Consider the following 26,590-nt stretch of genomic DNA (forward strand, 5'->3'; position numbering starts at 1 on the left):
GTGGTTTCCCATTTTCACACCAGGCAAATGCTGGGGCTGTACCTTAATTAAGGCCACGTCCGGTTTCTTCCCATTCCTAGGCCTTTCTTACCCCTTCGTTGCCATAAGCCTTGTGTCGGTGCGATGTAAAGCAAATAGCAAAATAATAATAATAATAATAATAATAATAATAATAATAATAATAATAATAATAATAATAATAATAATAATCTATATATATATAAAAGTCATTGTATGTATGTGGGTGGGTGGGTTTGTACCACATCTCCTCCCAAACCATCGGAGCGATTTCAACCAAATTTGATACACTTATGACTTGGTATCAGGAGACAAACCGCGTGGGGGTACAACATCCCAAACACCCCTGGGGGCGGGGGGAGAGGGGGGTCATATATAAAAATAAATGAAAATAGTGACGAATCCATACTTTTCGGGGTCGCTGAGATGAATAGTGACACTCCAATTTTTTTAAAGTCCAAGTTTAGCCCCCTTTGGGGTGGGGGCGAGGGGGGAGTGATATATACAAATAATCGAAAATAATGTCGAATACATAGTTTTCGGGGTCGCCAAAGTGAATAGCGACAATCCGGATTTTCAGTATCAGGAGACAAACTACGTGGGGGTAAGACACGCCAGGAACCCTTAGCGGTGGGGGGCGAGGGGGGTCATAAATAAAAATAAATGAAAATAGTGTCGAATCCACACTTTTCGGGGTCGCTGAGATGAATAGTGACACTCCGATATTTTTAAAAGTCCAAATTCAGCCCCCTTTGGGGTGGGGGCGAGGGGGGAGTGATATATACAAATAATCGAAAATAGTGTCAAATACATAGTTTTCGGGGTCGCCAAAGTGAAAAGCGACACTCCGGATTTTTGGTATCAGGAGACAAACCACGTGGGGGTAAGACACCCCAGAAACCCTTAGCGGCGGGGGGCGAGGGGGGTCATATATAAAAATAAATGAAAATAGTGTCGAATCCATACTTTTCGGGATCGCTGAGATGAATAGTGACACTCCAATTTTGTTTTTAAAGTCCAGGTTCAGCCCCTTTGGGGTGGGGGCGAGGGGGGGAGTGATATATATAAATAATCGAAAATAATGTCGAATACATAGTTTTCAGGGTCGCCAAAGTTAATAGTGACACTCCGGATTTTTGGTATCAGGAGACAAACCACGTGGGGGTAAGACATCCCAGGAACCCTTAGGGGCGGGGGGCGAGGGGGTCATATATAAAAATAGGCCTATATGAAAATAGTATCGAATCCATACTTTTCGGGGTCGCTGAGATGAATAGTGACACTCCGAATTTTTTTAAAGTCCAAGTTCAGCCCCCTTTGAGGTGGGGGCGAGGGGGGAGTGATATATACAAATAATCGAAAATAATGTCGAATACATAGTTTTCGGGGTCGCCAAAGTGAATAGCGACAATCCGGATTTTCAGTATCAGGTGACAAACCACGTGGGGGTGAGACACGCCAGGAACCCTTAGGGGCGGGGGGCGAGGGGGTCATAAATAAAAATAAACGAAAATAGTGTCGAATCCACACTTTTCGGGGTCGCTGAGATGAATAGTGACACTCCGATTTATTTAAAAGTCCAAGTTCAGCCCCCTTTTAGGGTGGGGGCGAGGGGGGAGTGATATATACAAATAATCGAAAATAGTGTCAAATACATCGTTTTCGGGGTCGCCAAAGTGAATAGCGACACTCCGGATTTTTGGAATCGGGAGGCAAACCACGTGGGGGTAAGACACCCCAGGAACCGTTAGGGGCGGGGGGCGAGGGGGGTCATATATAATAATAAACGAAAATAGTGTCGAATCCATACTTTTCGGGGTCGCTGAGATGAATAGTTACACTCCGAATTTTTTAAAAGTCCATGTTCAGCCCCCTTTGGAGTAGGGGCGAGGGGGGAGTGATATATACACATAATCGAAAATAGTGTCGAGTCCATAATTTTCGTGGCCGCTTAGGTGAATAGTGACATCCCGGGAATTTTTAAATTCCAAGTTCAGCCCCCTTTAGGGTGGGGGACAAGGTGGGGAGTGATGTATAAAAATAATCGAAAAGAATGTCGAGTACTCTTCGGGGTCGCTGAGATGAATACTGACACTCCGGATTTTTACTATCAGGAGACAAACCACATGGGAATAAGACACCCCAGGAACCATTAGGGGTGGGGGGCGGGGGGCTTGAGATATGAAAATCATCAACGTACATACATTTTTGGGTTGCTGAGATGAATAGTGACACTCCAATTTTTTTAAGTCCAAGTTGGCGTGGGGGCGAGAGGGAAGTGATATATACATGTAATCGAAAATTGTGTCGAATACGTAGTTTTCGGGGTCACCAAAGTGAATAGCAACACTCCGGATTTTTACTATCAGGAGACAAACCACGTGGGGATAAGACACCCCAGGATCCATTAGGGGCGGGGGGCAAGGGGGAGTGATATATAAAAATAATCGTAATTAGTGTCGAATCCACAGTTTTTAGGGTCGCTGAGGTGAATAGTGGCACTCTGGACTTTTAAGGTCCAAATTAAGGCCCCTTTTGTGGTGATTGGTTAGGAAGGGAGTTAGATATAAAATAATCGAAAATAATGTCACATCCATGGTTTTTTGTGTCGCTTAAATGAGGAGTGACACTCCGGTTGTCGTTTAAGTCCAAGTTGATCCCCAATTGCCAGGCGGGTGAGAAAGAGTCAGGAACAGAAAATATCCAAATAAGGATGTTTTTTCTACGTTCCATTATAACTGTCAGCAGAACTTAATACAAATATTACCTATTACCTGAAAAAAATACTAAGGGGGAAAGACACCCCTTGAATCCTTAGATAAGGGTACGAAATGTAATTGAGACTGAAAATGACCGATATTAGTGTTGAATCCATAAGTTTCGGGACTACGGGAACAATTTCAAACAAACTTGGTCACTTATGACTTATTATCAGGAGACAAAGTGCGTGGAGGTATGACAACCCTAGCACACCTACGATGGGATGAGGTGTAGAAATAATCGAAAATAGTGTCGAATCCATTCTTTTCGGGGTCGCTGAGATGAATAGTAACGCTCCAATTTTTTTAGAAGTCAAATTTCTGCCTCCTTTCGCATAGCGGTGAGAAAAAGTGAAAAACAAAATTTCGAAAATGACCGAGAGAATGGACGCATGTGTGTATACTGGACCTACTGTCTCGAGAAATATACCCTAGGGGTAAGAGACTCCTAGCCTCTAAAGTAGGGGCGAAATGTAAATATTAACCGAAAATGACCGAAATTTGGGTCGCTGAGATGAACTGTAACACTCTGGATGCCGTTTAAGATAAAGCTCAGTCCTACTCGGCAGGCGGATGAGAACTGGCAAAAAATTGAAAACGTCCAAAGGGACAGAGTTTAAGGATGTGTGTATGTTTTAGCATATCTCTCAATCAAACTTGGTATACACATGACTTACTATATAGAAAACATTACTGTGGAGGTCAGATACACCCAGCCCCCGCTGGTGTTGGGGAATGAGAGGGGCTGACGTGCAAAAATAAGGAAAATAACCAATATTAATGTCGAAATCCATTGCTTATGTGTCGCTGATACGAACTGTGACGCTGTGGATAGCGTTTAAGTCCACGTTCAGCCTCCATCGAGGCAGGAGCTGAGAAGGGCTTAAAAGTAAATAGTATAAAATGACCGAGATTAGTGTTTACTCGATAATTAAATAATCTAAAACTTGAAGTCAGATACATCTAAATAACTATAAAACTACATGATAAATCGTAAAATCAACATCTCAAAAAGAATTCTATAAGCATTTACTTCACACTCAACTAACTGGTAATACAAATATTAAATGTAAACATTCAAAAACTATCCGGGCAACGCCGGGTACTACAGCTAGTAATAATAATAATAATAATAATAATAATAATAATAATAATAATAATAATAATAATAATAACAATAATAATAATAATAATAATAATAATAATAATAATAATAATTGTACCGGGCGGTACACCTCCACGCCGCGAATTCAAACATTGCGCCACTTGAAACCTCTATACAGGAGAAACTCTGAACTTTAAAATCTGTATCAAATCAAAGGTTTCTCGGAAGATGTCTCTACTGTAAATTTTGAAGTGTTCTGAACTATGTCTATTTCGATTTGTATTTGTTTGCTCTGTAGCAAGAAGTGTGGACATTCTCTTCTAGATGGCACTACTTAAGAACTATAATCGTGCACCCTAGTGCGAAGTGAAGGAACTGTTTTTTTGAAGAAATTTGGTATTCATAAGTTTGTTCTTTGATAAATTTCTTTCAGTCATTTTTTGGGTTGGCTGTATAACCCTTCTCTTTCCGCCAGCTTTGAATTTAACCAATCAGTAATTTCTCTAAGTAATTTTCCTCCAATCATTGCTTTCTTCCTCAGGTTTCCATGTGTAATTCCTAGTCTACCAATAAAGTTGAAGGGGTGTGTCTTTTTCATTCTTGAAAGGTCTCGAATTTTCCACGAGGGTATAAAAACTGCTGATTTTCTTGTCTCCGGGCCACTTCAGTAACATCTTTCGCAGTGTGTGAACATATATAGCAGGGGGCGGGAAGCGCCTCTTTCTCCAAGCAGCAGTTCATCTACAAGGTAATGGCCTGTTAACATCTTCATTTCTTGCTAGCTCAGCAATTTAACTCTCGGGGAGGGTTCGAAACCTTTTGTACGTAAATTACCCTTTTAAAATGTAAATTCTTTTCTGTCTATCTATAAATTACAAATCTGTAAAGCGGGGATAGAGAGTGCTTCACCCTCTCGAACTCCCCTTCATTTTGAATTTGAGGTGACTATGTTTTCGTAACCGTTTTTCTCTTCCTTCTTAAAGTTTTAAACTTATTTGCCGACTAGTCACCTCCCTAGTATGGTATTAGCCCCTGTATAACTGGCCGAGTGCCACCTAGGTTTTAAGAAGTTTCATGTAGGAGTGCAAGCTACGCCTCCAGTCAATTATTTTTTTTGGGGGGGGGGGGCATTTAATTAACCCAGAGTTTGTTTTCTTCATGTGAAGGCCCTGTAGGTTGGGTACAAGATACCCCTGTTTCACTGTATGTGTGCCTTAAGGGCAGTTAGGAATGAAGGTTGTTGTAGCCTTTGATAGGCTTGTAAAATTGAGAGCGGGTCTGCTCTTTTCATCTTAACATTGTAATTAGGAGCAAGTGCTCCACGTACTTAGGGGTTTTTTGCCCTTTAGCTATTGTGGTGGTGAGCTGAGAGCTCAGAAATTAATCTTGGGGCTCGAAGCCCAAATCTTGTAACAATTGTAATTTCTTAAATTGTTTTCCTGCTACTTGGTACCTGTTACTCTGCTGTTGTTATCTGTTGATTTTGAAAAGAAAATATAACCTTTGTTAAAGTTTTAAATTAACTTTAATTTCGTAAGTTGAGACCTATTCCCGCCCGCACCTCCTTTCACCTTTAACTACCACGGATAACTCCGTAACAATAATAATAATAATAATATTCACTACCACCACCACCTGTTGGCCGGCAGGGTAGGAGGAATGCAATTTAAACACTAAATTGAGAGCCAAAGGATTGGATTCTCTTCACTGCCCATATGAAGTGCGGGCACATGACGCAATTGATGGTGATTCGTCAGTCGGATGGCGACGTTAAGCCTGGATCAGAACCCCTTGGTGTTATTCGACAGGAGTAGAGTATGTGCAGACACCGGGTTCCAACCTCCACCTACTTCAGTATCTGCATCATCTTACACCCAGACGCGCATATCAACCATGGGCGTCGAACATGGTCCTCGGAAAAAGCCATAAAAATGGAAATACAAATTATCAGCCTGTCTCCAGTCATTTGACCGGGTCAGGAATGGAAGGAATGAAGTAGAAATAGAATTATCTAGTGTAAACATGTTCCTGACTCTTTTACTGAATTTACAAACATATAAAACTGCTTTTATATTGAAAAATCTGAATATCTGCATTTAAAATGGAAATTATGAAAATTAACATTCATTAAATAAAATACACACTCGTCGCACCTTGTACTCACACTTACTTGTTACGTGCTTACTTACACATACGTTATTTGAAGGGCGCCAGCTACCACTCAGTGCAGCAATAATAGAATGAGACTCTTGACTATCTCTAGGGTGTGGGGTAATAAGCTTACTTTTGACAAAATACCATATAAGTTCTGGGTAAAGGAGATTGGCGTTCGGTTTCCTCATTAATTTTGAGGTTAAGATATTTTACTGTCATTGAAATAAAACTATGAATTCGTTTGATAGAACAAAATATATTCTTTAAATAATATATAAAAAATAGTGAGTCTTGTTGCGATAAAACAGATGAGAATATGAAATTATGACATTGCAATTGAAAGAAAGCTAGGCATGAATTTGAATTCTTCTTGACCGGACATTTAACAATTTATACGAAATATTTCCCTCACTGATTCACTTGACTGTACCTTCAACACTTTTAGTGTAATTACGACGTATTCCTTTGATCTGGTGTTTACTGTAGATGTGTCACGCCTAACTTGGTGATACATCCTTGTGACTGCTTCTTCTCCATCTCATCTGACTTCTTTGTAAGTCAATATGGTATTACCTCATTGCAGGTGGTATCCCTCTCTGACTCCATGGTAAGCCCTTGCGTTCGTGTCTTCAACTAAGTGACCGACCAACCTTTGGCCTCACTCTCTCAATGACCAATTATTAATGGCTCACTGAGTCTTCTCCATCTCTCGTTCACACTCGTTGACTGACCGACTGAGGCCTCTTCATCTAGTAGACTTCTTCACTGTTCAGCTTCTGTTTAAATAATGACTGACGCTACAGTATGCATCCACCTTTTATAGACGTTGGTTGACACAGCTACGTAATCTTCAGAAATAACAATGACATACTCCCACAACGCCTCAAACTGTTGCATGGAATGGTGAAATCCCCCGGGGCGGCTGAGTCTCTGAGCGCATTGCTAAAAGCTCACGATGACGTAGCCATGACGTGGCGATGACTTGACAGAAATGTCAACAGTATAGCACAATATAACAACGTCACATCCACATCTGATACATCGAAACTCTTACTGTACAGGTATTTAATGTTAATCTACATATACGTATATATGCATACACTCAATTACAAATACGCAAGCGACAAGCATTGCATAATGGAATTGAATAATAATTATAATAAAATAATAGTAATCTCACAGATAAAATAATAAAATAATAATAATACGGAAATAATAATAATAATAATAATAATAATAATAATAATAATAATAATAATAATAATAATAATAATAATAATAATAATAATAATAATATACAGATATTAGTCCGACTCGTTGGCTGAATGGTCAGCGTCCTGACCTTCGGTTCAGAGGGTCCCGGGTTCGATTCCCGGCCGGGTCGGGGATTTTAATCGCTTCTGATTAATTCTTCTGGCTCGGGGATTGGGTGTTTGTGTCCGTCCCAACACTTTCCTCTTCATATTCACACAACACAACACACTACACTACCAACCACCACAGAAACACGCAATAGTGATAACATCCCTCCATATAGGGTTGGCGTCAGGAAGGGCATCCGGCCGTAAAACAGGGCCAAATCCACATGTGCGACACAGATCGCACCCGCGACCCCACAGGTGTGGGAAAAGCGGTAGGAAAAGAAGAAGAAGAAGAATATACAGATATTACCTTGTAACGGGATTTGAACCGTTACAATTCACCTCCCTCATAAATAAATCGAAGAACAAAGAATTGATTGATTTATGAACAAAATTATATACACTGACTGACAGAGCAAATGCAACACCAAGAAGGAGTGGTCAGAACTTTATGCCAATTGCAGGGTAGACTGACGTCACTGAGGTATGCTCATGATGTGAAATGCGCCGCTGTGCTGCGCACGTAGCGAACGATAAATGGGACACGGCGTTGGCGAATGGCCCACTTCGTACCGTGATTTCTCAGCCGACAGTCATTGTAGCACGTGTTGTCGTGTGCCACAGGATACGTGTATAGCTAAGAATGCCAGGCCGCCGTCAACGGAGGCATTTCCAGCAGACAGACGACTTTACGAGGGGTATGGTGATCGGGCTGAGAAGGGCAGGTTGGTCGCTTCGTCAAATCGCAGCCGATACCCATAGGGATGTGTCCACGGTGCAGCGCCTGTGGCGAAGATGGTTGGCGCAGGGACATGTGGCACGTGCGAGGGGTCCAGGCGCAGCCTGAGTGACGTCAGCACGCGAGGATCGGCGCATCCGCTGCCAAGCGGTGGCAGCCCCACACGCCACGTCAACCGCCATTCTTCAGCATGTGCAAGACACTCTGGCTGTTCCAATATCGACCAGAACAATTTCCCGTCGATTGGTTGAAGGAGGCCTGCACTCCCGGCGTCCGCTCAGAAGACTACCATTGACTCCACAGCATAGACGTGCACGCCTGGCATGGTGCCGGGCTAGAGCGACTTGGATGAGGGAATGGCGGAACGTCGTGTTCTCCGATGATTCACGCTTCTGTTCTGTCAGTGATAGTCACCGCAGACGAGTGTGGCGTCGGCGTGGACAAAGGTCAAATCCGGCAGTAACTGTGGAGCGCCCTACCGCTAGACAACGCGGCATCATGGTTTGGGGCGCTATTGCGTATGATTCCACGTCACCTCTAGTGCGTATTCAAGGCACGTTAAATGCCCACCGCTACGTGCAGCATGTGCTGCGGCCGGTGGCACTCCCGTACCTTCAGGGGCTGCCCAATGCTCTGTTTCAGCAGGATAATGCCCGCCCACACACTGCTCGCATCTCCCAACAGGCTCTACGAGGTGTACAGATCCTTCCGTGGCCAGCGTACTCTCCGGATCTCTCACCAATCGAACACGTGTGGGATCTCATTGGACGCCGTTTGCAAACTCTGCCCCAGCCTCGTACGGACGACCAACTGTGGCAAATGGTTGACAGAGAATGGAGAACCATCACCATCGCTCAGGACACCATCCGCACTCTTATTGACTCTGTACCTCGACGTGTTTCTGCGTGCATCGCCGCTCGCGGTGGTCCTACATCCTACTGAGTCGATGCCGTGCGCATTGTGTAACCTGCATATCGGTTTGAAATAAACATCAATTATTCGTCCGTGCCGTCTCTGTTTTTTCCCCAACTTTCATCCCTTTCGAACCACTCCTTCTTGGTGTTGCATTTGCTCTGTCAGTCAGTGTATATAACACTGACACAGATAAACACTTTAAATGAGTATACAACAATAATTTTCTTTTTCAACATCCATACATTTTATAATACTTCACATATATGAGAAATTTTCTCGCACATTGTCATCGTAGATAACTGTCCATTGTCCCATTCTCTTTTTCTCTCATACAAATCACAAGAGTACAGCACTCAATTTAATACATACAAATAATTTTTATTGATTAAATTACATTCTTCTTTTTTTAACATATCAAAACATTTTGTGAAAATTCACTTATATGAGAACTTTTCTTGCATATTGTTATCACAGATAACTGTCCAATGTCTTGTTCTCCGCTTTGCCACACAACATGACAATGTAGCACTTATTCTTCCAATACACCAATACGACACTTGGTTCGCACGCAAATTCATATATGTTAGTTTTATTTTGCCAGTTTATTACAAAATTAATCATCTTATTCTTACCTCAACAAATTTCACAAGAAGTACTTCTTCAAATTCCTAATGTTATAAGTACCGACAATCTTCCCTTCCTGATCTTTTAAGGAATATGCACACTTCCCGATACGGTTCACAATAGTGAAATACCCCTGATACAAAAAATAACTTCAACATATTTCCCGCCTCTGCAGATCGTGGAATGGAACTCTGAGTAGCACATTGACACTCAAACTGAACCAATTTTGCCCTTGTTAACTTACATCTCTCAATAAAACACATCCTTCTTGGCAACAATAATTAAAGAATCAATACTATGGCTACAAGATGGTTCAATTATACCGTAATCCAGCATAATGTTTATTTGTTCTTAGACGTCACTAGCATTTTTAAGTTGAATGGGGTACTTACCTCCCACAAACGATCAGTGGTCATTTACTACAAATTTATGTTCACATACGTGTTCTTCCCCACTTACCACTAAATACATCTCGATACTTACCTAACATCGAACACAATTACTCCTCCTGTAATTCACCCAAATTACCTCACGTCACTGCCTCATACCGACTATCCCTCGGATACTGGTCGTTATAGACACGTAACACACCTCAACACATTTCCTCTCACTAGGAACACCTTCACTTACATCTCATCTATCTTTAAAGAACACACGTTACCAATACATTTACCTCAGACCATCATAATTAACACGTACTTCTTTGCTAGTTTCCTCATAGAACAAACACACACTACCTAAATTAAAGTCTACTCAACTTCCATGATTTGCAACCAAGTCAGCCTCTAAAATAACTGAATACACAAGTTTTGGTACAACAAGGCGTGGCTGAAACTTACAATTATCTTCAATTATGATTGGTACCGCTATCATCTTCTTTACTCACTATGACTTACCCAACGGCTGTTATAATATCTAATAGTACCTTCACTTACCTTCTTCATATCACAGTTTCTATCATCGGAGTTACTACTTCACTACTTACATCATATTCTCAGTATTATAAGGACTTCCATCACTTAACAGAACACTTATTACGTCTAACTTACTGCTACCATTAATTACTTCATGATCTTCGACTACGTCACTACTTAAATATCTCACTTAACATTACTTAGGTCACAATCACACTATACTCTTAAATCTACATTCACTAGACAACTACTTATACTACACACCTGTTCAACTTCTACCTTCGGACTGTCCATGTGACTTAATTTATCCGATCCCTGTGAATCTGAAATACTCTGGCTCGATAAAGACACCTGGATAACATTCATATTACGACTATCATAGTCTCTCTGATAACTCAAACCCGTACGCCTCCCATCTTCCGATTCTCTCTGGTTACTCCTCTGACCCTCTCTCTCATAACTCAAATCCATACGGCCCCCATCTTCCGATTCTCTCTGGTTACTCTTCTGACCTCTCTCATAACTCAAATCCATACGCCCCCCATGATCACCCCCTCTCCTCTGATACACGGCTAACATTTTCCCCCTCTCTCTACAATACTACTTTCCCCAGACATCATGCGCTCTCTCTCTCGAGCGTGCGCCCTTCCACACATTCCTTCCAAAGCCTGTCAATGAACTTGTCTTTAATCTCCCCTAAATTAGACATATTATCCCAGTACACTCGAAACCATATTTTACTTTCACCGATAAAACATTCGACAATATTTCCAGCCCGTATTCCCATTTAATAACATTATTCCTCAACTTACTTGCAAATCTTTTCTCGACTACTTTTACAAATTCTGTAGTACTGAACTGTTTTCCAGAAAACCTAGTTAAATCATGATCCCTATTGAACAAACCACTCGCTACTATCACCTCTACCGCTGTCTTACCTGTAAATTCCTGCCGTATCACTTCCTGGCAACTCAAAATTTCTTCTTCCGCTCCTCTCTCAGCCTTCTCTTCCTCTATTCTCACTTCTTCCTGCAATTCTTCCTCTCTCTCTCTCTCTCTCTCACCTGCTGTGATAGCGTTTCCTGTTCGTTCCGTAGTTCAGTGACCCCCACAAGCCTTCCTTCAATCTGCTCGATTCTACTAATCTGTTCCCTCGTATCTTCCCCAACTGCATTGTAAATCTTGTCCAATCTTTCCTCGACTACCTCCTGAATTTCTTCCCGATTACTAGAACTTTTATCACTTAATTCTACGATATTCTCTGTACAAGTTCCTTTGACATGCTCAATTTGAGTACGAAGATCGCTCCGACTCGACTTCATTTCGCCTCCCATTTCTACGCACTCTTCATTTGACTTACTTTCTAACTTATATTCTGACTTAGATGTTTGATTATTTATCTCTAATATCTTAGTATCTTTTTTTAGAATTTAGTGATCCACTTAACCTATCTATTTTAACATTAATCGCACTGTTACCATTAATCAATTCTTCGATTTTACTACTTATAGCGTTAATCTGCTTATTACAATTTTCATTATTAGTACTATTTAATTCTTTCATCTCTTCCTTACTATTTTCGTTACTACTAATTACTTGTTCCATTTTACTACTTATGGAGTCAATCTGTTTATTACAATTTTCATTATTAGTACTAATTAATTCTTTCATCTCTTATTATTTTCACTACTACTACTAAAAATTCTTTCATCTCTTTTTAATTATTTTCACTACTACTAATTATTGTGGCTGTTACGGAGTTTTCCGTGGTAGTTAGAGGTGAAAGAAGGTGCTGGGATGAACAGGTCTCGGCTTACGAAATTAAAATTAAGATAAAATTTAACAAAGGTTATATTTTCTTTCCAAGATCCAGAAATAACAAGAATAACAGGAACAAGTTAAGAAGGTACAATTACAGTTTTTACAGAATTTGGGCTTCGAGCCCCGGACTCACCATTCTTGGGCAATTAGCCCAACTTTACTTGTACAAGATTTAACAAAGGGGCAGAAAACCCCAATAATGCCCAGGAGCACTGCTCCCTATTACTCAGTAAAGCCTACTCGAGGCACACAGAAACCAATTTTAAGAAAGACCAATCCGCTCTCAAAGTTCAAGCCTATCAAAGGCCACACCAAACTCCACCTTCAAGTTGTCCTGTAAGGACATAAACACAGGGGTAAAAATACCCAACCTACTGAGACCGATTTAGTAAATAAACAGGAAAATTACAAGGCCCCAAAGTACAAACTTGAGTGGAGGCGAAACTGGCACTCCGAATATACTTCTTTAAAACCTACTTGGCACTAGGCCACTAATGCAAGGGCTAATCCCATACTAAAGAGGTGACTTATATAAGAAAACGATTTACATTACATTAGAAGGGAAGAAACGGTTGTGAAAATAAGTTCACCTCAAAGCAATATGAGTGGGAGCTCGAGAGGGTTAAGCACTCTCTATCCCAATATGTAGTTACAGAGGCAGAATTTAAACCAAAGTCTTTTACATTTTAGGGGAAGTTACATGGTAAAAGATTTCGAACCCGCCCCGAGGGTTAAACTGCTGAGCTGGCAAGAAAATAAGTAATAAAACGGCCATTACCTGGTGGTTGATCTGCTGCCCGAAGAAAGAGGCGCTTCCCGCCCCCTGCTACATAATTTACACAATGATAGATGTTACGGAATTGGCGCAGAGACCCGAAAATCAGCAGTTTATATAACCTCGCGGAACATTCGAGACCTTTCAGGAATGATAACACCCGCCCAAAATCATTTTATTGGACGGCCAAAAGATTACATGTCAAAACTGAGGAAGAAAACCAGAATTGGTGGAAAATTAATTACAAAAAATACTCATTGGTCGAATTCAAAACTGGCGGAAGGTGAAGGGTTATACAGCCAACCTAAACAATGACTGAAAGAAATTTAACAAAGAACAAACTTATGAACCCAAAATTTCTCCAAAACACAGTCCTTTCACTTCGCACTAGGGTGCATAATTGTAGTCCTTCAGTAGTGCCATCTAGGAGAGAATGTTCACACTTCTTACTACAGGCAAAACAAAAATACATCGAAAACGACACAGTTCAGAACACTTCAAAATTTACAAGTAGAGACATCTTCTGAAAAACTTGAGAATTAACACTGTAGTTAAAGTTCAGGCTTCCTCCAGTAGAGAAGTTTCAACTGGCGCAAAGTTTGAATTAGCGGAGGTGTACCGCCCGGTACAGTGGCCATCAGCAAGGAAAATTGATCTTGGTTCATCCCCCCTGGGACTTCCTTCTGAGTTTCAGTGTGCTTTTCAATTTCTGCACTTTCCTGAATTACCTCAGAAACTTCCACCGTATTCACCTGCTCCCTATTTTCCACCTCACCTTGGATGTTCATAGAAGCAACAACCTCGTCGTCACATGACTTATTATTGTCTTCCTTGTCCATCTTTGGTTCACTAGTGATAGTACGCGATCTCAAATTAATTTCCCTCTTCAATTCCTTTGACATATCCCCAAAATACAAATATATATAAAAAATTACACTTCGGACATTTACCGGTAATAATTCCGTCGTCTTAAATGAACCTATGATATGATGTCATTCAGAACAAATTCTGAATTTATTCGAGTCTCACGTTGCGTCGACACATTGTAAACATGTTCCTGGCTCCTTTACTGTATTTACAAACATATAAAACTGCTTTTATATTTAAAAATCTGAATATCTGCATTTAAAATGGAAATTATGAAAATTAACATTTATTAAATAAAATACACACTCTTCGGACCTTGTACTCACACTTACTTGTTACGTGCTTACTTACACATGCGTTATTTGAAGGGCGCCAGCTACCACTCAGTGCAGCAGTAATAGAATGAGACTCTTGACTATCTCTAGGGTGTGGGGTAATAAGCTTACTTTCGACAACATACCATATAAGTTCTGGGAAAAGGAGATTGGCGTTCGGTTTCCTCATTAATTTTGAGGTTAAGATATTTTACTCTCATTGAAATAAACTATGAATTCGTTTGATAGAACAAAATATATTATTTAAATAATATATAAAAAAATAGTGAGTCTTGTTGCGATAAAACAGATGAGAATATGAAATTATGACATTGCAACTGAAAGAAAGCTAGGCATGAATTTGAATTCTTCTTGACCGGACATTTAACAATTTATACGAAATATTTTCCTCACTGATTCACTTGACTGTACCTTCAACACTTTTAGTGTAATTGAAGGGTTGGATGCAAGAACCAGGCAGCTCCACTTTTCGTCAAAATGGATATTTTCATATATATCGAATGTAAACAAATAGGCGCACATTTCTATGCAAGAACCATGCCACTCCAATGACTTCCATTGGCGATACAAAGGAAAAGGAGCCACATGGAGATAGCATTCATCATAATTTTAATGCAAGAACAAGGCAGCTCCAGGAGCCACTTGGTTCTTCCATCGATTTTAGTTCAGTGCATCGTCACTGGTGCCGAAGCTTCAGAATAGTAGAAAAAGAAAAAAACGGAAGAGAGAAAGACTGTATGTTCCTAATGACTATGTGAACCTCATAAGAGGGTCAAGCTCAACATTTGTTGTCAAACAAATTGAGAGAGACAGCTTTCTAGACTATAAAGGTACTTTTGAAGAATCCTTCAAGAAGAATGTTAGTGGTGTAGGTAAAGAGAAGTTCTCCATTTCAAAATATCGGTTGTTTATTCATAGTGAAGAATTTTGTGGAACTGTTAAATGTTCAATGAATGCATCAGGTTTTTCTCTACAAGAGTTTCCTCTCTTGAAAAAGAACAGTACTCCAAAGTTTCCTCACGCGAGTCAGAAACTATATCCAGAAGCCCTGCACATCAAGGAAGCAAAATTTCGGGATGTAATAGTACTGGCCAAACGCTATGTACCTCCCACTGACAAGTGGTATTACAACAACATAACCAGCCAATCAAGAGAAAATAATGTGAACACCTCATCTGGAAGTGAATAACATCAACTTTCATACTGTAACAGTGGATACACTTAATATTTAAGGTTCTTAAAGTTTCTGTGACTTATTATGAAGTGTTTACATACTGCAATACTGTAATTTATTTTGCAAAAATACAGTTTTTGGTAAGTAAAACCACAGAAATGACTGAATTAAACATTTGCTATGCAAGAACCAGGTGGCTCCAAAATTAATTTATTGCTATAGAAGACAAGAAAATTGAAAATTCTGCTACAATACAGACTAAATGTATCAAGGAGGTCATAATTAATATGCTGACAGAAATAAGTATTTATACCGTCATTCATACTTATTTTATACAGTTTTTTCTTGCTCCTGAAAAGTTAGAAAAAATGGAGCTGCCTGGTTCTTGCATCCAACCCTTCAGTTACGACGTATTCCTTTGATCTGGTGTTTACTGTATATGTGTCACGCCTAACTTGGTGATACATCTTTGTGACTGCTTCTTCTCCATATAATAATTAATAATTTCGTGTGGCTATTTATAGCCGAATGCAGCCCTTGTAAGGCAGACCCTCCGATGAGGGTGGGCGGCATCTGCCATGTGTAGGTAACTGCGTGTTGTTGTGGTGGATGATAGTGTTAAGTGTGGTGTTTGAGTTGCAGGAATGTTGGGGACAGTACAAACACCCAGCCCCCGGGCCATTGGAATTAACCAATTAAGATTAAAATCCCCGACCCGGCCGGGAATCGAACCCGGGACCCTCTGAACCGAAGGCCAATACGCTGACTATTCAGCCAACGAGTCGGACTTCTCCATATCATCTGACTTCTTTGTAAGTTAATATGGTATTAAATCATTGCAGGTGGTATCCCTCTCCGACTCTATGGTAAGCCCTTGCGTCCGTGTCTTCAACTAAGTGACCGACCAACCTTTGGCCTCACTCTCTCAATGACCAATTATTAATGGCTCACTGAGTCTTCTCCATCTCTCGTTCACACTCGTTGACTGACCGACTGAGGCCTCTTCATCTAGTAGACTTCTTCACTGTTCAGCTTCCGTTTAAATAATGACTGACGCTACAGTATGCATCCACCATTTATAGACGTTGGTTGACACAGCTACGTAATCTCCAGAAATAACAATAACATACTCCCACAACGCCTCAAACTGTTGCATGTAATGGTGAAATCCCCCGAGGCGGCTGAGTCTCTGAGCGCATTGCTAAAAGCTCACGATGCCGTAGCCATGACGTGGCGATGACTTGACAGAAATGTCAACAGTATAGCACAATATAACAACGTCACATCCACATCTGATACATCGAAACTCTCACTGTACAGGTATTTAATGTTAATCTACATATACGTATATATGCATACACTCAATTACAAATACGCAAGCGACAAGCATTGCATAATGGAATTGAATAATAATTATAATAAAATAATAGTAGTCTCACAGATAAAATAATAATAATACGGACATAATAATAATAATAATAATAATAATAATAATAATAATAATAATAATAATAATAATAATAATAATATACAGATATTACCTTGTAACGGGATTTGAACCGTTACACTAGCGCCGAAAATAGGAACTGTGCCGGCTGTCGAAGTCTGTCGAGCTCCTCTGGGGCAATGATTAATGACTGAGAGACGAAATGAAATAATATTGGGGAGAGTGTTGCTGGAATGAAAGACGACAGGGAAAACTGGAGTACCCGGAGAAAAACCTGTCCCACCTCCGCACAAATCTCACAGGGATTGAGCGGGATATGAACTACGGAAACCAGTGGTGCGATGTCGACACCCTGCTGCCTGAGCCACGGAAGCACCAAAACCATATGCTAAATACAAATAAATAACTCCGCGCTTAACGACCCCTTAATGTCAGAAAGCGATTTGTTTTACAATTGGCTTTACGTCGCACTGACACAGATAGGTCTTACGGCGACGATGGGATAGGAAAGGCCTAGAAGTGGGAAGGAAGCGGCCGTGGCCTTAATTAAGGTATAGCCCCAGCATTTTCCTGGCGTGAAAATGGGAAACCTCAGAAAACCATCTTCAGGGCTGCCGACGGTGGGGTTCGAACCCACTATCTCCCGGATGTAAGCTCACAGCCGCGCGCCGCTAACCTCATGGTAATGCGAGATTTAACAAGATCTAGAGTTTATATATTATATACAGTCAGGAAAAATCATCCCCGTACAGGCCATGAAGGCCCTTGGAGGGGTGGAATGTACCTAAAGGCTTCCACTATCCGTAACCTCGGCACTTGGTGGTGTAGAGTGGTTACCTCTACGCCCGGCCGCCTTTGCCCCCAGGAATTTTTGATGTAGTGAACATCAGGACCATGTGCACCTCCGGAAGTGGAAATCTCGTTTCTTAAATATTTACGACTTCCTGACGGGATTCGAACCCACGTCCTTCCGGGCGAACCGAGCACGCCTCAACCGCCTCGGCCAGGCAGCCCCTTTCTGTACTGTACTTCTATTGAATTCTTGTTTGTTCACACTCCGAGAAACATGCTCTACTCTCAAAACAATCACATTTAAGTCAACATATTACTGAATTACGGCAGCGATATGTCTCCACAGCTGTGCGTGTTAGAACAGATAAAGGGAGATAATGATGTTATTATTTTTACGTCCTTCTACTTACTGACGGTTTTAGGAGACGCCATGGTGGCGGAATTTGGTCCAGCAAGAGTTCTTTTACGTGCCAGTATATCTACCGACACTACTATCGGACTGAGCCAGGATCGAATCTGCCAAGTTGGGGTCAGAAGGCCAGAGCATCAATCGTCTGAGTCACTCAGCCCAGCAACAATAACAGAGAGAGAGAGCCAGGAGAACAGAATGGCTTTGATCCTAGCTATCGGTTCGTCAACAATTCCAACAGTGAATTTATTGTCTCTCAATATTTCCTTACAATCGTCATTCAATGTCATTCGCGGAGATCGTTCCTCATGTGTTGTTCTCTCTAAGCGCTATTGGTCACATGATACCTATCCACTTCTAACCACCTTCATCACCCACCAATCCCAAGTGAAATGTGAAAGGTGGAAAAAGTATTGGAATATTTAAAACATACTGTAATCGAATTCAAGGCGTACAGTATGCTTCAAGTTCCACTCGTTCGTTCGTAATCTGTTTACCCTCCAGGGTCAGTTTTTCCCTCGGACTCAGCGACGGATCCCACCTCTACCGCCTCAAGGGCAGCGTCCTGGGGCGTGAGACACTGGGTCGGGGAATACAACTGGGGAGAATGACCAGTACCTCGCCCAGGCGGCCTCAGCTGCTATGCTGAACAGGGGCCTTGTAGGGGGATGGGAAGATTGGAAGGCATAGACAAGGAAGTGGGAAGGAAGCGGCCGTGGCCTTAAGTTAGGTACCATCCCGGCATTTGCCTAGCTAGAGGAGAAGTGGGAAACCACGGAAAACCACTTCGAGGATGGCTGAAGTGGGAATCGAACCACCTCTACTCACTTGACCTCCCGAGGCTGAGTGGACCCCGTTCCAGCCCTCGTACCACTTTTCAAATTTCGTGGCAGAGCCGGGAATCGAACCCGGGCCTCCGGGGGTGGCAGCTAATCACACTAACCACTACACCACAGAGGCGGACTCCAGTTGATATTAGTGCAGATTAGTGACTGATTCATAGGCAAGGCACTCGCCTATTGCACCCCAGGTTGATACAACCTGTGAAATTCTGACAACACAATCGGTCGTCATTTATACCTACTGTATTTAAGTGGGAAGCACACATGTCTGCAGATTTACAGGCACTTAAACACATCCTCATTAAAGAGATATTTCCATACAGCTCTATCAGTTATTTAAAATAAGACCGAGCTCAACAGCCGCAGTCGCTGAAGTGCGGCCAATATCCAATATTCGGGAGATAGTGGGTTCAAACCCTTTTTTTTTTTTCGGTTTACCATGGTTTCCAATTTTCAAACCAGACAAATGCTGAGGCTGTACCTTAATTAAGGCCACCGCCGCTTCCTTCCAACTTCTAGCCCTTTCCTGTCCAATCGTCGCCATAACACCTATCTGTGCCGGTGTGACGTAAAACAAATTGTGAAAATGAAAATCCACAGCCAGTTTCCAGTCATTCGACCGTGTCAGTAATGGAATGAATGAAGCCCCATCTAGCGGCGAGGATAGGAATTGTGCCGGCTGCCGAAGCCTATCGCACTCCTTTGGGACAATAATTAATGAATGACAGATGAAATGAAATGATATTGGAGAGTATTGCTGGAATGAAATATAACAGGAAAAACCAGAGTATCCGGAGAAAAACCTCTCCCACCTCCGTTTTCTTATTATTATTCTTATTAATCTGTTTACCCTCAAGGGTTGGCTTTTCCCTGGGACTCAGCGAGAGATCCCGCCTCTACCGCCTCAAGGGCAGTGTCATGGAGCGTGAGACATTGGGTCGGGGTATACAACTGGGGAGAATGACCAGTACCTCGCCCAGGTGGCCTCACCTGCTATGCTGAACAGGGGCCTTGCGGGGGGATGGGAAGATTGGAAGGGATAGACAAGGAAGAAGGAAGGAAGGAAGCCGGGGGTGGCAGCTAGTCACACTAACAATTACACCACAGAGGCGGACCGCCTCCGTTTTATTCATCACAAATCGCACATGGAGTGTCCGGAATTTGAACCACGGAACCCAGCTTTGAGAGGCTGCCGCCTTAGCCACGGAGGCTCTTAAAACAATTTGTAAAAAAGATATTTAAAATATCTTAAAGAAGCTGTGGGCAGCGTCAAGTCTTTCTCTGTTTTAGATTATTGAACCTCGGACTATCAGTTGAGGTGACTAAACCCGTAACCTTTAGGTTAACGTAGAACAAAATATGCAGCAACAGAACCCTGAATATCCCTTCTCATGAATTTCAAAGATTAATGTCTATGTATGGATGGAAAGATCTTACTGGACAGTTATGGTCTTGCACTCTGATTTATTCATCCGCTAACTGATTTAAAATTCTGCAGGCTGCTTAATGCCAGGATTATCGACGCTCTGGACTGGTTCCGCTCCATTCCGCTATGCTAATACCGGCCTTGCCACTGAGAGAGGGCTGCTGGGAGGTGTGGCAGATCGCGACAGTAGCATTGCCCTCGGTGACCCTCAGCTGAGGTGACGCGGTCCAAAACAAGCTCCGAAACAGTGCTACTGGCGAAACTCTTGCTAGACTCGTATCTCCTGTTCCAAGCAGTTTCCCACAAAGAATTGTGTTAGAATGCATCATCTTCATGTTTCTTTTGGATGATTATGGCTTAAAATGAAATATGTAGCCTATATATGTCCTGAGAGCATCGGTAGTTAAGTTTTTTTATTTAATCCGTTTACTCTTCAGGTGGCTTTTCCCTCGGACTTATCGAGGGATCCCACCTCTACCGCTTCAATGGCAGTGGCCTGGAGCGTGAGACATTTGGTCGGGGATACAACTGGTAAGGAGGGCCAGTACTTCGTCCTGCTATGCTAAACCGGTGTCTTGAGGGAGGTGGGAAGATTGGAAGGGAAGGAAGCGGCCGTGGCCTTATCGGAGGGTCTGCCTTACAAGGGCTGCACTCGGCTAGAAATAGCCACACGACATTAAATTAAATTAAAATTAGCACAGTGATTTCTTTAATGTTTTTTGCATGGTCCGCCTCTGTGGTGTAGTGGTTAGTGTGATTAGCTGCCACCCCCGGCGGCCTGGGTTCCGTTCCCGGCTCTGCCACGAAATTTGAAAAGTGGTACGAGGGTTGGAACGGGGTCAACTCAGCCTCGGGAAGTCAACTGAATAGAGGTGGGTTCGATTCCCACCTCAGCCATCCTAGAAGTGGTTTTCCGTGGTTTCCCAAGTCTCCTCCAAGCAAATACAGGGATGATACGTAACCTAAGGCCACGGACGCGGACGCTTTCTTCCCTCTTCCTTGTCTATCCCTTCCAATATTCCCTTCACCCGACAAGGCCCCTCTCAGCATAGCAGGTGAGACAGCCTGGGCGAGGTACTGGTCCTCCTCCCCAGTTGTATACCCGACCCAAAGACTCACGCTGTAGGACACTGCCCTTGAGGCGGTAGAGGTGAGATCCCTCACTGAGTCTGAGGGAAAACCAATCCTGAAGGGTAAACAGAGAAAGAAATAAAGAAAGAAAGAAAGAAAGAAAGAAAGAAAGAAAGAAAGAAAGAAAGGAAGGAAGGAAGGAAGAAAGGTTTTTGCATGGGTACGCTGTTTTCATATAACAGTTACATTATTGGACATGTTTATTTTATGTTGTGGCTAGACCTATTGTACGTATTGTTTTTAATCCATATAAATAAAATTGTAGGGGGTCCGCTGTCAGTAATTTCGTTTGTTTTGCCAATTTTAAGATATTTATCCGATTTAGATCAACTCAAGACCGTATCAGTGGTTTTTAGCTCTCGTGTATGTATGTCCGTCTGCTTGTCCTCCTGTTCCATCATTACGGCGAAACGGCTGGATAGATCTCGACCAAACTTCATATATAGAGTAAACTCATCCATATGCATATGATTTAAAAGTCACTGAATAGAATGGGGGTTTATAGGGAAGCCAAACCGTTTTCTTCCATTTTCTCTTATACTATTGATTTTCTGTCAAATCCGTGGACTGCATGTGAAACGGACCTTCACTTTAAACAACTTTTATTATGAGCATAATTTCGCTTAACTTCAAATGATGAAGAAAAAATTACTACTTTCTGCGGATTTCATGCTCTGCATTGACTGACCGAGAGACTGACAACGAACCTACTGGTTACCATGACAACGTCTCTAGCTGCTTTCCAGCAGGGAAGTAACGTAGGCTAATGTCATTTTCGTCAACATTCCTGCAAACTCGTGGTTCTTCCTTACGTAGAAAGTAAGAGAGACGTCATGCTGCCATTCTGCGGGATATTTGCGGAATACCTTTGGAGGTTACAATCGTCTTCGAATAGCACTAAAGGGGCTGTTCATATTCTAACCGTACCACGGAGTGTGGCCCATGATTTCACACCGTAAGGTGTTTTCTGGCATTTGCTATATATTTTCATGTATTTCTCTTCCATTTCTGTTTTCCACTTTAATGTCTTGCCTCTGTCTTGCCTCCTTAGGCTTAAGTAATAACACCATAAGTCATCTTCTTATCTGTTTACCTAAGAATCCATGCACTTAAATTTCTCTTCTGTCACTGCCTTCTTATACACGCAACTCATATAATCACAATTTAGTGAGGGACATTTCATTTTACAATACGTCCACTTGGTATTTACATATTTGTCCTATCCGGCTGTCCTCAGTTATAATCCTATTTTCTAATAATTTCAACTTTCTTAATTGTAATACTTTCTTTCTTAATTACTCCGTATGTATGCGAGTGCTAATCTAGAAACCTGGCCACTCTTTCCTATGAGGAAAAATCCAAAAGCTGTTCAACTGTACTACTTTTTGGCCCCGGATGATATCGAAATATGGAGGTAATTTCAATGATTCCTAAACGGTAAGTCATTTCACAAGGCAGATGACACAATAGCTACTCAATTTGGTGAGCTCTTCAACTTTAGTCCCATGCCTTATTGTCGTATGTCGATTTTTTATACTTTAGATAGCGCAGCATTTCTCGATTACAGTATATTCAAACCTGTTCATCGCGATTGTGACTGGCATTAGGTAAGGGTGCCTGTCATGATATTGGAAACTACCCATCTCTATTGTGAATTGCAGTTGGCAAGTGAGCCTGCAGTTATTGTAGAAACTCTCGGACTCGAGTGTAATGGCTGTAGGATATGTGGCCTGCCTTTATCATCTAAATTCCCCGAACGTGCACCTTACATCGGAAACAACGTATGGAGTCCTCCCCTTTTTATTTCTTGGATAGTGCTAAGAGACATGCAATCGAATATAATCTTACTCTCTGCGTGTGCAGTAACTTACGTAGAACTCCGTATAGAAGGTAGAATACCGTAGCGAAGCACGGGTACATTTGCTAGTGATTAATAAAAATTATTCGTCATATCTTCAAAGTAGGTATATTGGATGGTTCGTCCGCCGCCGCCGCCACCGGGCTCCCAGGGGCCTCCTCCTCCGCACTGGAGGCCTTCCGAGGGGCCACATTTCAAAGGTATGTAGCTAAAGAGGGCAGCACGGTGCTCTGTCGATTAAAGATGGCTGCTGTCCAAAAAGCACGTGAGTTTGTTTCCAAATAAGAGCACGTGGAATTTTTCAAATTGTCTCCACCACATTTCAAAGGTATGTAGCTAAAGAGGGCAGCATGGTGCTCTCTTGATTAAAGATGGCTGCTGTCACGTGGAATTGCCTGCCACCGCATTTCAAAGGTATGTAGCTAAAGAGTGCAGCACGGTGCTCTGTCGATTAAAGATGGCTGCTGTCAAAAAGCATTTTTCAAATTATCCGCTGCCACATTTCAAAGATATGTAGCTAAAGATAGCAGCACGGTGCTCTGTTGATTAAAGATGGCGGATGACAGCTGTCAAAAAAGCACGTGGATTTGTTTACCGATTCAAATCTCGCGCTAGTAAGGTTAAGTTGGCAGCATTGAAGTTTAGGCCCGTCAAGATGGCAGCACTGAGGTTAGCGACGCGTTGTTGTCGATAATAGCTGTCAAAAAGCACGTGGCTGTCAAAAAAGCACGTGGATTTGTTTACCGATTCAAATCTCGCGCTAGTGAGGTTAAGTTGGCAGCATTGAGGTTTAGGTCCGTCAAGATGGCAGTAGTGAGGATAGCGATGCGTTGTTGTCGATGATAGCTGTCAAAAAGCACGTGGCTTTGTTTACAAATTCAAATTTCCCGCGGGCGGAGGAGCGGGCCCCTCGGAAGGCCTCCAGTGCGGAGGAGGAGGCCCCTGGGAGCCCGGTGGCGGCGGCGGCGGCGGCCGAACCATCCAATATACCTACTCTTCAAAAGTTTTGATTTCTACTGAAAGCGAGTGAACCTCCCAATATTTCCCACAAACTTATCCATCACAAGACATCAACTGTGTGAAATTAATTAGTCTTAAATGGGGTTCTTCTCAAGAAAGCGAGATAGTCAATAATGAGATCCGTAGAATTTCGAAATTATGAGTCATTTGAGCTCTTTCCAGGAATGAATAGGAAGTAAATGGTGAAACTCATCTGTTAGGTGGAGGGCCTGAGGCACATCTGGTAATGGGTTAGTTAGACGTGGGGAGCAGTGAACGTGTGTGAACCTGTCCTTGCCGTGAGGCAACACAGAACATTAATCTTCTACAAGATCAGGTGTGAACAAAAGGAAATGCAATGACCATAGATATTTATCTCTTTCCAGAGGAATATCAAACAGGACGTTCTTAGGATGGGCATGGACTCATCAACTGTTGATTCATTCGGAACTGCTGGTCATCATAGTCATCAGTTCAGAGTGTGAAATAGGAATTAGTAAATTTGTCCGTCCTCTTGGCTGACTTGTCAGCGAAGTGGTTTTCGATTCAGAGGGTCCTGTGATCGATTCCCTGCTAATATGGAGTTTTAACACGCATCTTCACTTACATAATACTACAAAACCACTTCAGAAGCACGCGATAATGAATACACCTTTCCATATAGGACAGGAGTCAGGAAAAGTATCCAGCCGTAAAACCGGGCCTAATCTATATGTAGTACCGATCCTAACTAGTCAGGAAACGGTCAGGAGAAGGTACAGCACCAGCATTTGTCTGGTGTGAGAATGTGAAACCACAGAAAACCATATTCAAGGCTGCCGACAGTGGGGTTCGAACCCATTATCTCCCGATTACTGGATACTGGCCGCAAGGAAGCGACTGCAGCTATCGAGGTCAGGAGGAGAAGAATGAGTATATCCTATCAAAAGTAAATTTGATCCTGTAAACGTATAGAAAAACCTCGGTAAGTGGAACCTCGGTAAATCGATAACGTCCTTGATTGGAAGTTTAGTCTGTTTCTTTCCTTTCTAGGGCAAAAGTTTCAACAGGGAGAAAAAAAAACAATGGTTAGTGGTAGTGGTGGTGGTGGTGGTTATTGTATAACAGAAAGTAGAACAGGTCGATCCTCCTCTATTGACATTAATCAGAGGGAAAAAAAGGAAGGGATCCAACTCTTCGAAAACATGAAGGTATCGGCCAAAGAAGGACAAGGGTCATAAAGGGCGTGGAAATTTTACAAGTTGCTTTGCATCGTTTCAACACAGATAGGTCTTATGGCGACGATAGGATAGGAAAGTGGTGGTGGTGGTGGTGGTGGTGGTGGTGGTGGTGGTGGTGGTGGTGGTGATTATTGTTTTAAGAGGAAGTAGAACTAGGCAACCATCCGCTATATAACACTAATCAGAGAGAAAAATTGATGAGGTCCGACACTTCGGAAAATGAAGATATCGGTCAAAGAGAGGCAAGGGTCGTGAAGCGCGTGAAAATGAAAGACTCCCTAGGCTTCGAGTACTCTAATAACGTCGGGGTCGGAAAAGGACAAGAATTGACCAAGGGAGGTCGGATAAGATGGATGAAAGTGAGGGGTCTACCACAAGTAAGTGGAAGCAATGCCAGGACTCTGCTAAGAGCCCTGTGATCCTCCACTTACAAAGGGTTAGGAGTGGGAAGGAAGCGGCCGTGGCCTTAATTAAGGTAAGCATTTGCTTGATGTGAAAATGGGAAACCACGCAAAACCATCTTTAGGGCTGCCGGCAGTGGGGTTCGAACTCACTGTCTCTCGAATACTAGATGCTGGCGATTGCAGCTCCCGAGCTCGGTGGGTGTGAAAATGTAAGATTCCCTAGGCCTCGCAGACCTAATACCGTCTAGAGAGTAAGCAAGGGAGGTCAGATAAGGTAGGTGAGAGTGAGGAGCTAGGCACCGGTGGAAGCAATGCCAGGACTCAGCTAAGGGCCCCATGGTCGCCAACCCACTCTCCCAAGTTAAGAGTCTCTGGTGACCCCCGTTTAGTTGCCTCTTACGACAAGCAGGGGATACGTTTTCTGGAGGGCGTCAAGCAGAAATTCAACTTTTTAAATTTGAATCCTGGCAATCAGAAAGCTCTGTAATTTGGAGTCAAGCC

Source organism: Anabrus simplex, chromosome 3 (genome assembly GCF_040414725.1).
Source record: "Anabrus simplex isolate iqAnaSimp1 chromosome 3, ASM4041472v1, whole genome shotgun sequence".
NCBI classification, from domain to species: Eukaryota; Metazoa; Arthropoda; class Insecta; order Orthoptera; family Tettigoniidae; genus Anabrus; species Anabrus simplex.